The 12,376-nt window shown below is 32.6% G+C and overlaps 1 protein-coding gene across 2 annotated transcripts in view; it reads right to left on the reverse strand.

Annotated features, from left to right (window-relative positions):
* LOC128672219 (suppressor of lurcher protein 1-like) overlaps positions 1 to 12,376 on the reverse strand; it is a 226,255-nt gene that overhangs the window by 93,583 nt on the left and 120,296 nt on the right. The gene's annotated exons all lie outside the window — the stretch shown is intronic.

Raw genomic sequence — 12,376 nt, forward strand, 5'->3', positions numbered from 1 at the left:
CTTCTGGAAGTTGATTGACCAATCTTATTTGACTTCATTATCAGAACTATCAGAACAATAGTTTTCCTATAATAATGGCACGGACAAAATGCAAATTCTACCTAATTAAATCAATGTATGTAAGATGTGTAAGTTTGCAATGAACGGACAATAGAAATTTTAAAATAGCTCAAGTTACAGCTCAAAGTACTAGTAAAATTTATATGCCTTTCATCAATAGTGTAAATGAATTATATGGGTAATTAATATGTATTTATTCGCCACTTCCTATAGTGCCACAAATGTGCGAATTTCCAAATATAAATATTTAACATATAAATGTTAATAAATAAAATATTTGCTGAAAAGGATTTTGAAGTTCTGACTATGCGATTATGTAACGAAAACAGTTATTGAAATACTACTGTCGCTTGATAAATATTTTTTGAAACACATTTTCATTCAACGTGAGATCAATTTATACGTAGGTCTTTTTGTATATAGAAAAATATAAATTTAACAAACATAATTTTAACTGGTAAAATTACTAAATGATGATGAATAAATCAACTTAGAACGACATCGAAACTTCTCATAGGGAAAATGCCACTTTAAAATTTGCTATTGCTGCAATATTTCAAAATGAACAAGCATTAGTGCCATTCTTAAATGGTTTATTGAAAATCGGAAGCCAGGAAGGACATAACCGCTCAATTTTATAAAATATAGTTGCAGCTCCCCACGCCATTTTATGAAATTCTCGCGGTTCTTAGAATATTATACTGAGAAATATTTTTATATTGCAAGGAAGAAAATATGCTGCTTCTCGATTTATTGCAAGGAGAGGATTATTCTTGTCAAAAATGTGTTAAAATATCTCTTTTTATTGACATAATAGCTACAAATTATGAAAATTTATAGCTATTATGATTAATAGCTATAAATTTTCATATCTAAAGTAGCCATATATTATCAAAGATTAACATATTCCAGTTTTATCCTTCATCAATCTTACGCATGTTCGATGCGGGATTTTTTTACATAGAAGACACTGTGACTAATGACATGATAATCGAGATATATAGCTGACTATCGATATATGATATTCTATGCTCGACTACGAATATCGATTATAATAAGATTTTATAAATATTATAAATAGTATTATATAATGAAATGTATCCAAGTTACTTGTATTTATATAAAAAAATTACATGTTGATTATTTTCAAGTCGAGTAAAGAAATCTCTCTTCTAAATAAATTGAATTATGAAGCATCAACATTATTATAACTTGCAAAATTACTTACGGAACTTCGTTATAATATCACGAAAACAATTAACAAAAGTTGTGATTACGTAGGAAGTTGGAGAATAACTCAGTCGAACTCAGTTGAACCAGTTAGTTTAACTGTAAGTCGGCTATAACCTAACTTATGCCGATTCTAAGCCAACTGCATCACAAGTAGGTAGGTACGAATTTCAGATACCCATTTAATATTTAAAATTAGTTTCGGAAACTATAATTTTCATAACGTGGCTTTATCTGTATTCGTGTATTTTGGTTTATTCCAGCCCGCATGATTTGAATACACGATTTATCTAAATCCATTTTATGTATTATGGTTTCGATTTTCAATATACTTTTATCAATACGATATTAGAATATCGTGTTGGAAAAATATAATTTTCCATTAAGTCGAAATTAAATTTTGTTTCATTCCATTTCAATAAATGAGAAATGATGTTACTTTAAAATTCCTTATTGAATATGCATATATCCAAATTTTGATAGATTTCGTTTCGTTACTTATAATTTTTTTACTTGGGCTTGTAAATGGTAATTAATTTTATTTTCTTCTTCAAACCAAAATAACTTATGTAAATTGTTGATTATATTTCTTATTGTAAACGTTTCTATACAACAGTTGTGGAAGCTATGGACTATCAACACCAATAGATGTGGTGTCAGCTCATGCCCGGCATTCGATTATTGTAAACCACTGCTCAATAATTATACAGGATGAGACATGATTGGAGAATTGAAGATTATACAAAAATAAATGTGTGTATTATAGACATTGTCTTAAAAGTTAATGAAAACGATTTTAGAAACAGAGGACGACCAAAAAAAGGTAAATAGGCAAGGAACATGGATGACGTTGAATACATCAAGGATGACGTTGAACAGACACTATACAAACAGTAACCCATTCTTCTAAAGTCCAGTGCACCAGTATTACAAGTAATAGAGAGGAGTGGAGAGCCATTGGGAAAGCAGAAAAGCCCAGGAGATGAGCAGCGCAGCAAATATCATGCTAGCACCATCGGCATAACCAGGACCACTCTAACAGAGCAACCGACTAAGAAGATCAAGGATGATATGAAAAGAGAGGAAGTATCGATCGAAATGGCAAATAATAGAACCAAATGGAGGGACCTTACATACTGTGCCGACTCTATAGCGAGCCTATATCTAGAGCCACATCTAAATGTACCTATATATCTCGGTTGAGTCGGAATATCGAGTATTTGCCACCGTCAGACGCATAGCGCATAGCAAATCGCAGTACACAGGTCCAACGGGTTTTCATTAAATAGTGCAAACTGTTGTAGCGGTCAAGTATCAGTGAATTTGTAAGAGGTAGCTTGGTTAGCATGGATTAGTTATGTATTATTGGGTTTGGATCTAGCCAACTGTTTCATCAGTTGCGATTTTGCTTACTTGTTTGAAAAATAAAACTAATATTTTTATGGTCTAGATATTGAAGAAACTTAAGAACGCAATCTATGCTAATGATAAGTAGAGAATGTGTGTCTGTTTGCTGTTATGTCAAAACAGAGAATTGGATTGGTTGTGGAAAGCTAGAGAGTAAAATATGCTACTATTTGCTATGGAGGAAGCCACAGAAAATAACTAGTAATTAAATAAATGCGCCCATATATTAATAAAATCATGTCGTATTTGTTTAAAAAATAAAATCATAAAATCCACTTCGTAGGCCTATCTTTAAAATTATTTATTTATATTTAAATTTTCATATTAAAAGAAAGGCATTATACAGACATAGTGGTCTCTCTCAAATTAATTGTTAGATTTGACCAATAAGATTAAATTTTTTATCAAACTAAGATTAATAAGAACTTTTTATCAAATTTTACTCCAGCTAAGATCCTTTTCATCTAAGGCCTTTTGAAGTAGTACTTCGATACCTCCAATACTAAACCAACACAGTCTGCATGGAATGCATTAATATGCATCAAGAGCAAACTATTGCCGTTCGCATATGTCGACAGTTGGGCCCAGTCCAACTGTGATGCCGATAATGTTACTGTAAGTTAATACATTCATAGACGGACTTTTGATTTCGAAGATTTGTTTGATAACTTTGGTTTTGGCCTCAATTCTATGGCTCCCATGGGAGAGATTTTTCTTAGCCCATATGTGGTAGTAAACATCAGACTTGATGATAACAACAATCTGTAGTAGTAAAACAAGCAAGCAGGTTGCCTAATGGTAAGCAATCATCGCAGCTCATAGATACCGACCCGGTTCCTGATAAGAGACACTAACATATTGCTTCCTTTTTCTTGCAAAATCTACAAGTATCGTGAACAGAACTTGCCTACATCTTAAAGACTTTATAGTTATAGATCAACCATCCTTCACACAAATTTCTTCCGACAAATTAACGTCCGGATAAGACATATAGATACAATCCACATTTAAATTAAAGTAACAAATGCTTCCCAGTAAAGTTTAAAATCTAACGATGTGGAGTAACCCGGGTCCCGAACGATGCAACTGGGAAATACCCGGCAAAAAGTAAATGTTGTTCCCAATTTGATACCAAAAGTTACAAATGACCACATTAATTTCGTCCCTGTAAACATGTAAATACTTTAGGAATTAAAGTAGATTTATTCTTTTCATGTGATGTTTTCCAACTCTTATAAAGGCATCTGACATGACCGTCATCTGGTGGCTGTCGTATTGAATGCTAGTTAATTGACAGGCAACTGTCAAGGTTTTTGTTTGTATTAAGTAAATTTAAAAACTCTTGGACATATTTTGATAATATTAGAGGAACAATATAGGCAACTTTTTATGATAGTTTTACCCGAGCGAAGCCGGAACGGGCCGCAAGTACAAGATAAGACACCTATGTGTCAAACAAAGCCACAAACCTCAAGTAACCAAAATCCAAGTCAAAGAAGTTTAGCATTGAGTTTGACCCTATAAAGATTGTTTCAGACAAATGAGGCATTTGGGAAATCTGTTAGCAAGCTGTAGCTATGTTGGTCCTGATTTCAAAAGAAATGTACTTTCAAGTAGCTAGGTAAATGTTATTGTGTATTTGTATATCCCATCCCGCTAATATTATAAAGGCAGAAGTTGGTGAGTATATTTGTTACTTCTTCACGCTCAAACGGCTTGGCCAACATTTATGAATATACCTTGGATTAACATTTTTTTTCCCGAAAGTATGCGGTTCCTGTAGAATTTGGTCAAAAAGTCTGATCGTCAATGGTGCTTTATAAAATAGATAGCGCCACTGTACATAAAATTAAAAAGGTAGGTATATAATTAAATAATTACAACGTTACTGCGGGTAACACCGCGGGGTGCAGCTAGTAAGGTATCATTTTGAATTGTATACCTAAATGTCATTTGAATTTTTGATTATTTATAAATGAATGCGTTTAAAAAACTTGAAACAGAAAAGATACACTTCTCAACCAAAATTCCAACAAGGCCCATCCAAAAATCACAACAAGTCGTTCAATATTCACCAAAACCTACAGCAAACAAACCCTACGTAATTATTTCAGCAAATACTAATCTCCTAAATATTGAAGCGGGCGGCTACGATAGCCTAATGCCTAATACCAGCCCTCGTTCCATCATAATAACCCCTATAAAGCTACCCAAAATAATTGGGATGGAAGCGAGGAATGATAATGATGTGGATCTTAATAATGCTGGACCATCGTTTTAAGGCAGGAAAGATTGAGAAAAGATTTTTTTGAGGCTTTGTGGAATCGTCTCGGTTAATGTAGGGAGGTTATAAATAACTTCGTACAGGATCATTTATACGGTCTTTATTAACCATCGATAAAATTGCTTATAAAATCTTTATTTCTGAGTAATGCGCTTTTTGCTGGTGACTATTCTCAATTTCTCTTAGTATATTCCCGATTTATTTCATAGTCGTTGAGCGTCGCAGTCTAGGGTCAGTTTTCTTTTTTTTTCGTCTTCACTTCGTATGGTCATCAGCATTCCTAGTTGTTTTAGACTATATAACACTCTCAATATTAATGCCTAATATAAACTTGTTCTTGGGTGAGTCCGACTCGCACTTGGCTTGTTTTTATATCAGCCCAAATAATATCACTGATTTAACTGATTAATTTTACCGTTGTGTTACTTTTCTGGTATCTTTGCTTGGATATTATTCTTATACAAACATTAAAACGACTGTTCGCAGAATGGTTCCGCATTGTAATAACGGGTGTGAATGTGATTGATCTCAATGTGTTCGATGTCCTGAGGTCAAGTTCCATCAATCATTGTCTCGCCTTGTCTTTCTTGATAGGGTTTTTGCATGCGGGAAAAAATGGGAGATTTGTTGGTCAATTTTTATCTTTCTAACCTTTAACGACTATTGATTAGATGTCTGTTCGAAGTCAACATTATGGAATTAACAAAGAATATGATCTTTTTTAATATGTTAATATGATTTCTCAGTAGCATGAGAAATCATATTAACATGCGGCCCACCCTCTGGGAAGTGGTCAACGCAGCAAGATTTTAAGTTAACATATATTATGCATGTGGAAGTGTAATAAACAGAATTAATTTAATCACATGTTAAAATACAACAACAAAATACATTCAGTAAATATTTTTATTATATTTTATTGCTGACAAATTTAAAATAAAATATAACCAATTAACACTGAAAGAAAATTTAACAAATTTAAACACGATTCCAAGAAATGAATGTTTTTAATGAAATTTTATTGTTTTGAGTGCAAATGAATTCAGTTCAATTTCAATTCAGAAATATCGAAACAATGGATATGCGTATCATATTTATATTGTATTCATATTTCGAATTTTGTGCCAAGTTTGTATCGTTTTTGCTAAAATAAATCCCAATTTCGACCATTTGTTTTTCATCGGTAGATCAAAATTACAAAACGTGCTTGCGGATAAGCAGTGTTATGTATACAACTGCATTTAATTTTAAACTTTTTCACGTTGGAATAAGAACCGATGTGTAATTATGGCTATACCCTAAACCCCGAAGTGCGGCTATACATAGGTTTAGCCGGCTAGACCTAAATGTAACCGGTCTCAGGTGTAGGCCTGTTTAAATTGTGTTTTAAACCCTGACGACGGGAAGAGGGGAATTATAAGTTTAACGTCTGTGTATCTGTATGTGTGTCCATGGCATTGTAGCAGCCAGACGGCTGTTACATACCACGATCGATTTTGATCTTTTTTATTTGAAAAAAACTTTTTCGCGAGCGTGCTTAGGAAAATGTGTGTTTGGCAGTTTGGAAACCGTCACCTCTTAAATTCAGAGTTTCTTAAATTTATAATTTAGTTTTTACTAGCGGCCCGTCCCGGCTTCGCTCGCTTAAAAACATGATAAATTATACATCTAAATCTTCCTCAGGAACCACACTGTCATCATCTCACATCATCATATGACATCTGTTGGTGAAAACCGCATGAAAATCCGTGCAGTAGTTTTAGAGTTTATGGCGAACATACATACAGACGCGGCAGAGGACTTTGTTTTATAATATGTAACGATATATCTTGTTTTTGGTGCATTAAAATGTTTACTTATTTCGGGTACGTAATTAATCGTGGCCCTACAACCTTGATGTGAGCATGAAAGTATCAAACAGAGTCTGACATAATTCCACGATAGTCCTCAACGTCCTCAACTATTAGAGCTCATGACGGTAGAAGTGAGCTCATTAACTCGGCCCTCGTAAAACAACTTCGCAGGTCAACAAGCGAGCCGAGGACAAAACTTGGCCGTTATCGTTCGCACAGCATTTTATAGAAGGGAAGCTGTAGTGATCTCAAGGAAATAACTAAAAAGTTTTGTACATTGGAAGTATTTTATAATCTGTTGTATAAGTATATACTTTTGAAGATTTGCTCATAAAAAAATAATTTTTAATCATAAATATACACCGTAGGAAATAAAAAAAAAAACTGCACATAATAATAGATCAGCTGATTTGTAGCTGGGTTATTTTTTCTTACCTCTTCACAATGTATATATTTTATGATACGATTTCTATATTTTTTAAGGTCTTTTATCTAATACAGTGGTATATGGTATACTTTACTGGACAAGCTTATTTAATAGACCGAGTGAGCGAAGCGAGCGAGGTCTCACATCCTACTTGGGGCAACAATATATTTTTTGTATGTATGTTTGAAATGCGATAACTTTCGAATCGTTGGTCCGATTTTGATGAAATTTGAAAGGTATGTAGGATCTGTCAATGGATTTTTTAAGTACGCGGGGCAATAACATCGACTAAGCCGTTTTTGAAATATTCACAATTTTGTAAAAAAATATTGTGTTCGCACGGTAAGTTTGTAAGTTTGAGGCGGGTAATCTCCGAAGCTACCAAACCGATTTCAAAAATTCTTTCACCATTAGAAAGCTACATTATCCGAGATTACTATAGGCATATATTTATTTTGAAATAAATTAGTTTTCAGCCATATCAATGAACACTTGTAAAGTAATCCAAAAAAAAGCACTACCGAGAAAATCTTAACGTGCGTGCGCTGGCCCTACTGTAGATTATATATACATATAATGTACTACAAAAATATAGGTTTTTAGTAGATTCATAAAAAAGTCCGCGACACTATACATCTATCTTTTATAATTAAGTAACTATAAGGCATTTTATATGTAAAAAGGTAATGTAAATTAAAAGGTGAATTTTGTCAATTATTACTACACAAGCATATTAATCCTTGATTAAAAGTTATTTCATCATCAAGATAACTTCATGAAGATAAATTTTGTCCATTACAGCACATAAATTGGGTGAATAGATTCTGAAATATCGTGGAATTAAAAAATAAGCACGCCAAATTAATTTATGTAGGTAGGTCGGTCAAAAGACTGTAACTTTGAAAGAGGTGTTTTGAGATATTTGACATTATATCTTATATGTAAAAAAAATATGTAAAAAAATATATGTAAAAAAAAATTGTATTCGCGGCGAACGACTAGTTTTATATGATGTATATATCCCGGTCTAAAAGTATTAGTATATTTTTTATACAACTAATATGAGCTATAGCATATAAAGCTATGCTATATATGAGTCAAACAATAGTGTAACCGTTCGTATTAATATGCTGCGGCTGTAGTGTGCAATGTTGATCAAACATATAGGCCACTGTGATTTACTGTTTGCTGTGCCTTTCTATACCTGTGCCGATTGTTTTAGAGCAAATATAGCTACTCAAATAGGAGTAATTGTACTTGTGCATTGAATTGTACTGGGAAATGGAAAAATGATGTGGAGAAATATTTTGTTTATTGCATTTGCAATGGTTAGTAATAGTTAGACATTAGTCTATGCCCGTAACATTATTTCTATATCTGTCTATTTCCTCAGAATTGTAAACTTATATATAAATGTTAATTGGAATGGTTCCCGAACAGGATTATCGTCGAGCCGCAAAATGACATGCAATCTTACGTCAACGTTATTCCGGTTTAGTAAAACCTATTTAAAGATTATTTTTCAAGTACACCCTGGGCTTTGAGGTATCACAGCCAAGAATATAGCTAAGAATACGATTAAATGTGAGAGAAAACGAAATCCAATGAGATGCAAGCCAACAAGTTTGTCTACACGCCGTCAGTGCTCCATCGGCAGCCAACATTAACATTCATTCCGGAATCGAGTGAATGCAACCCCGGAACATGGTTTTGATTTACCGTTCACTATTACCGGTGTGAATCTAAATCTATTCAGTGCGGCCACGAAATTCTGATAGTCATTTATATGTACTGTACAGTCAACCGCATTCCAAGTTACCCTACACGAGTCTCTATTGGGCGGTGATAGGGATGGATTCGCAATGAATCTACGCTTGATGAGTTGTTGTTGACTGTGGTCACTACTTAGGTGTAGTAGTGGTACGTTATTTGGGAAGACCTTTAACGTAGTCTTCGAAAACTGATTATTACTTGCCTGACACAAGTACTCCCATGTCTATTTCTGAACCGCAACTAGCAAGAATATTTTGTCAACGATATATTTTTTAAATTTATCTTGACTACTGAAATTTGAATAATATCTGTGTTCTAAACTTTAGACTAGACTGAGTGCTTGCAGCCAGAATTCGCGCCTAACTAAATGTTAATAGCATCTTATCCAGAACTAAACGATTTGTGATTGCGCTTACTAGATTCATACTACTAATAAATTGTGAAAGTATTTTTAAATCTTAGGGTGGGTTGCACCGTTAACTTTAACGTACATAGAAAAAGTAAACGCAAAGTACGCCATTTTGTCTAAACATCAACGGTGCGCCGGTTAAAATCAACGTTAAATTCGACGGTGCAACTCACCCTTAGAAGCCTACATTGTTTAAAGCTTTTGCTCGACGCATTCACGGCTGCAACTTCACAATTCTGTTATAAATTTAGCGTTGATTCCATTATTATCCTGCTAAAATGCAAATGAATAGAATTTATCGCTTAGGCTGACTTTCCACTGAACTTTAGTTTGGAGCAGTGGTGTTGGCGAGGACAAAATGTCTAAAAAGTTAACGTCCCTTTAATTGCTACTTCAGAGCCCAGCCTAGTTGCTAGTTTATTCGTTTACAAAAGCACTAACTACTGCTAGAGATATTGTAAATAATATAACTTCTCCTTTTTTTCATACTCTATACTATGTATAAGTATTTATATAGTAAGAGCGATAAAATTAAATAATGGTTCCAAAACTGTTCTTGCGCTGTGTGGATTGAAGAGTACTTACTTAAATTTCAAGTATTCTTTATGTTTTCACCATAAATATATCTCGAACTGACCCAAAATTGAGAAAGAAGTAAGTGAGCATTATATACTATTTTGTAGATGCTTGAAGTGAAAGACGAACCTTACACCCCAATGTTTTAACGCAATTAAAACACTCGTCATTGCTGTGAAGATGGGAACTTTTGTAATTTGTTTGACGATTTAATGAGTTTATTATGCACTTTGTGCTCTGCACAATTTGCAGACTTCCTTATCATTGTTGTTGGATATTTCCTAATTAAAAATTTCGAAACTATGTAAATAAAAAATATTAATCACATGATGGTTTCATAAGTTAAATGGAATTTCGTAAAAAAATCCTTTTTTAACATCATCTTTACTTACTGTAAAAGTAACCACATTTGCAAAAATTACGCAATAATTTATTTTGAATTAGTACCGAAATATTGTAAAACATAAAAAAATAAAAGGTGAATAAAGGATAACAAACCTTTTTTCATTAGAAATACTTGCAGAATTCGACTTTTCATTTAATTATATTTAAGTGCCTTTTTGATAATAAATAGGTGTTTTCAGTGAATAGGTCTGTCGAATTTGTGAAAAGTCGGCGCTTTACTTTATTTTTTATCGTCTGACTGGACAATTTTTAAGTTTCCTAATATTTAAGTTAAGTTAATAACTATATATTTTATTTAATTTTCATGTGTATTTCACATTCATCAATGAATTATTTATCTTTCATTAAGAGCAATGTTACTCTTATATTTACATTGTTATGTTGTGTACCTACATAAATAAATAAAATAAATCAATACCCACAGCAGTTGCGAAATCACAAGTAAATAAAAGAAATAAAACGGTATATTTTGGCATCAGTCATTTTAAACATGTAAATTATATAATTTACATGTTTAAAATGATAATTAATGATGTTATAAATATGGTGTTAATAATTAATCGTGACGGAAACAACTAGAGAGATCAAATAACGGCAAATATGTAATGATTTTTTATGTACCTAGACTATTCGCAAAGAATGTGTGTAAAATACTACAGAGGCCTCTGCCTCTGTAGTTTTACTAGGGTACAATACCGCCTCCACTTTATAAGGCCCCACTCATATTCAGTCACCTTACAGTTGCCAGATTCGGTAGATGTAAGAACCTTTAAAAAAAGACAAACAAGACAGGGCCACTTGAGTATAATAAAAACGGAATTCCGTCGTTAACGCAGTCCGCAGTTGGAGAATGGACGCTTTTCTTGGTTCTAACTTAAATCACTTAAAAAGAAACCACAAAGTTTTCCATTCAACAGATTTATACATTTATTACGGAGATTTGAGTACGATGGATTAATTCAATTGATCATTTTTTCAGTCACTATATTTTAAAATATCCTAATCCTGCTCATATACCTAACTAATATTATAAATGCGAAAGTAAGTGTATTTGTTTGTTACTTCTTCAGGCTCTATCTATTCAACAAATCTTCTTGATTTCGTCCCAGAAAAATTACTATACCCGTGGGAAATTAACGCGTTCAAAAGCTAATTTATTATAATACGTTGAATAACCATCAATGTAATGCTCTTAAAATATTAACTATAGAACTAATTTCGAGACTAAAATCGAAAACGTATTAGATTTTGCCTAACTACTGAGCAAATTAAACTAAAGTAGCGTGAGAATCAACAGCCGCTTCAAGTAATTCATTTTAATAAACCTACAAAAATAAATTAGTTCAAAATATAGTTGAACTTCCAAAGTTGTTATATTGATCTTAATAAAATTACTTTCAAAATCACAATGAAGTTTTCTTGATTACTGAGATAAAATATTAATATTTCAAGAGTAGTCAGCGAGAAGTTTATAATGGAAAGTATTTTGTTATAACAGAGTTTTTGGATTTGTATTATACAGAATTCAGTTTTTAATTTTAATTTGTGAGTAAAATTTTATAAATATATGAATTAGCGAAGTTATCACTTCTAAAATTTATAAATATCTCCGCGATTTTTTTTGTTTGAAATATTGAAAGACACAAGATTTTCTCTAGATGTCTGCAAACTACTCACAGCTCAAGTAATAATGAGTCTTACAAAGAAAACGAAGCGATACGGGATGCCGAAGTTCTGAACTATGGCAGAACTTTGTGTGAAAACTATAATCTCTGTTATATTTCGTGGAAGTAACCTTCAGTATCGGGATCATAAACTAACTCTAGATTGGTATCAAATTGATGTTTTTCTTGTATAAAGAAACAAATTGACTTCGTTAAAAGATAAGCCAGATTATTTTCAACAAGCGTAATATTCTTTACCTTCTGTTGATAGAGTTTATTTATTCATGG

This window comes from Plodia interpunctella, chromosome 9, assembly GCF_027563975.2.
Source record: "Plodia interpunctella isolate USDA-ARS_2022_Savannah chromosome 9, ilPloInte3.2, whole genome shotgun sequence".
NCBI lineage: Eukaryota > Metazoa > Arthropoda > Insecta > Lepidoptera > Pyralidae > Plodia > Plodia interpunctella.